Source organism: Sapajus apella, unplaced genomic scaffold, assembly GCF_009761245.1.
Source record: "Sapajus apella isolate SASKATOON/1434 unplaced genomic scaffold, GSC_monkey_1.0 scaffold67, whole genome shotgun sequence".
Taxonomy (NCBI): Eukaryota; Metazoa; Chordata; class Mammalia; order Primates; family Cebidae; genus Sapajus; species Sapajus apella.
Genome location: NW_022437007.1, coordinates 5,696,140 through 5,699,418, shown reverse-complemented (window position 1 = coordinate 5,699,418; position 3,279 = coordinate 5,696,140). Strand labels below are relative to the sequence as shown.

General features: G+C 40.3%; 1 pseudogene; it reads right to left on the bottom strand.

Moving 5' to 3' along the window:
• Window positions 1–1,538: 1,538 nt before the first annotated feature.
• On the bottom strand, window positions 1,539–3,059 carry LOC116530546 (annotated as a pseudogene).
• Between the last annotated feature and the right edge of the window lie 220 nt (window positions 3,060–3,279).

Here is a 3,279-nt window from a genome sequence, read left to right as displayed (position 1 = left end):
ATGACAGCAATGTTAGAATTATCTGATAAAGGTCTTAAAGAAATCATCATATGTTTCAGTGAGTGTTACAAACATGCTTCAAACAAATACAAAATAGGCAGTATTATATGAGCAAAGAAATAAAAGATACACAAAAAGATAAATGGAAAATTTAGAACTAAAAAATACAATAGCTAAAATTAAAGGAAAAAAAAAAACCTCAGAGAATGAACTCAACACAGAATAGAAAGGACAGAGGAAAGAAACAATGAACTTGAAGATAGGACAATAGAAATTACCCAACCTAGGCCAGGCGCGGTGGCTCACGCCTGTAACCCCAGCACTTTGCAAGGCTGAGGCGGGCGGATCACGAGGTCAAGATATCAAGACCATCCTGGCCAACATGATGAAACCCCATCTCTACTAAAAATACAAAAATTAGCTGGGTGTGGTGGCACACACCTGTAGTCCCAGCTACTGGGGAGGCTGAGGCAGGAGAATTGCTTGAACCCGGGAGGCGTAGGTTGTAGTGAGCTGAGGTCTCGCCACTGCATTCCAGCCTGGCTCCCGGCGGTGAAGCGAGACTCTGTCTCAAAAAAAAAAAAAAAAAAGGAAAGAAATTACCCAATCTAAACAACAGAGAGAAAAATATTTAAAAAAAAAAAAAAAAAGAACAAACCTCAGGGAATTATGGGACATTCTTGTTATCAGAGTTCTAAAAGGAGAAGAGTAAGAGGACAGAGCTCAAAAACTATTAGAAGAAATAATGACTGAAAACTACCAAACCTACAGACTGAAGACACTGAGCAAACCACAAACAAGATAAATCCAAATAAATTTATATGAAGACACATCACAGTCAAACTTATGAAACCTTTGAAAATGAAAAGACAAAGAAAAAATCTTGACAGCAGTGAGAGAGAAAAGATACACTAGTTGTATTGGAAAAACAATTTGAATGACAACAGATTTATCAGAAATGTGGAGGCCAGAGGAAGTGACACTATGTTGTGAAAGTGCTGAAAGAAATGAAGTGTCAACACAAAATTGTATACCCAGCTACATATCATTTAAGATTTAAGGGGAAATGAAGGCATTATCAGATAGAGTAAAACTAAAAATACTTCTCACCAGTAAACTTATTCTAAAAGAAAAGCTAGAAACTGTTCTCAGAACAGAAAAAGATAATTTGAAGGAATTTTACAACATCATAAAGGAAAAAATTAATCATGGAAAGAGTAAATATATGGATAAATGCAAAATGTTTTCCTTCTCCTTTTGTGGTTTCTAAATTAGTTTGACAGTTGAAGCAAAAAGTATATGTCTGATATGGTTCTTAACATATGTAGAAAAAATACTTAAGCTCACATGCACAGCCTGGATTGGTGTGACCTTAGGATTCTCCCGGGAGGTCACCATATTGATGTCGAACTTATTGCGGACACCCAATCGGCATAGTGCACTGCAGCCCGGAACTCCTGGGCTCAATCGATCCACCTCAGCCTCCCGAGTAGCTGGGACTATAGGCACACGCCACCGTGCCCCGCACCTTAGGATTCTTACTGTAATATTCCTTCATCAGAATAGTCTTTGCCCACATACCTGATAACCACTTCATTTGTGTTGCTCAGTTCAGCCACCAGTACAGATGGTGGTGCTTCAGCTGGAATCATTAAAGGAGGAACTGTTATGTCCTCCATAAAGGTATTAGCACTTTCAGTAATGTTTTCTTCTATCTGCAAATACTCTTGTTCAATGATAGCCTTGATATCATGATCACCGTGTTCTTTCCCTGCATCCTTTTGGATTTTTTCAGTGGACAATGGAAGTTTAGCATAGAGAATGGCTTTCTAGAGATTTCCAGAAATGTAGTCTACGGTACATCCATCAGAAAGTGAGGCAAGATTTTTTAAGACATCCTCAGGGAATTTCACTTTGTACATTTCCTCAAACGCTTTCCAGAGTGCACTAGCCCAAAGGCCACTTGTGTATTTCACCAGCAGCTCTGCTTCTTTTTCTTTAAAGCCTCCTGGCCTAACTGGTGGACACCCTTTCAACGGTGCTGTTTGTTTGGGAGCAGGTAGTGAGGATGGAGGCACTTTCTCAGTGTCCAGTTCACTTCTCAAAAGCTGCTTTCTCTTATCTGGATGAAGAAGTAAATCTTGGCCACCACTGGAAGGTTTCTCCACAGTGCAAATATGAGGCCAGTGTTCAAATTGTTGTAAAATTCCCCGATTAAGGTCTTCTTTATATCACTCTTTGTAAAAACGTGGAAGCTTAGATATCCAAATGCCATTGTTATGCTTGTTTAGTGTTTCCTTTATGTGGTTTTGAATCTCATCCGTTTTATACATAGAAGACGTAGGAGGCGTGACGTTGGGTTTTTCAACAGTTTGATTGAAATTATCACACATTTCCTTAGCAGAGGGTCTTGAGAGATTCCTCTGCAAAGGTAGTCAAAGGGACGCCTTTGGGCTATACCTGTTGTTGGACACAGTCACATGCCTTTGCACTGGGATGTCTTTGAATGTTTCATTTCCAAGAGTTGTGTGTAACATATAAGGAGACGTTTCAGCATCAGACTTAACTCCAGCAGAGTTTCCTGTGTCTCTTAATAGTGCTGGATTAGGTTTTTTGCCAGTAGAAAAATGGGAAGCAAATCCTGGTTGTCTGAGGGTTGCTTTTGGTTCTCCATCTAGAAAAAAATGGCATGGTTTTCTTCATTCTCATCTGACAATTAACTTGACGCCCGGTTTTCCTTTTAGAACTCCTCTGATGAGCCACAAGCTGAGCAATTCTTGCCGTTTCTGTGCAGGCCATGGCATAGCACATAATCTCTCCAGATCTACTAGTCTCTGTCCTGACCACTGCTAGCATACTTTTCAGACAGGCTTCTAGCATCGGGAAACGTAGCTGTTTAAAGGAGATCTAGTCTCCTGACAAAGAACTGTACTCTGCTTGGAGCAGGGGCAGTGCTACTCCATTCTTATGAGACTGCAGAACAGCTCGTATCATCTTCGAAACCAGATCTCCTTCCAGCATCTTTGCCTTGTTTAGGGGACCCACGGCCTGTCGCCACAGGGCCCCGCTCCTGCCGCCGTCTCCACCACTGCCCCTGCTGCGGGAGCCGCCCACTTTCAGTTTCCCTGAAAATGAGGAAGGATAAGGGAACATAGGAAAAATAAGGTTTCTATACTTCACTCAAACTGGTAAAATGTGATATAATGTCTATGTAATAAATATTTAGCAATCAATAAAAACTATACAAAAGGATAAACTCAAAAACAATATAGATAAAAT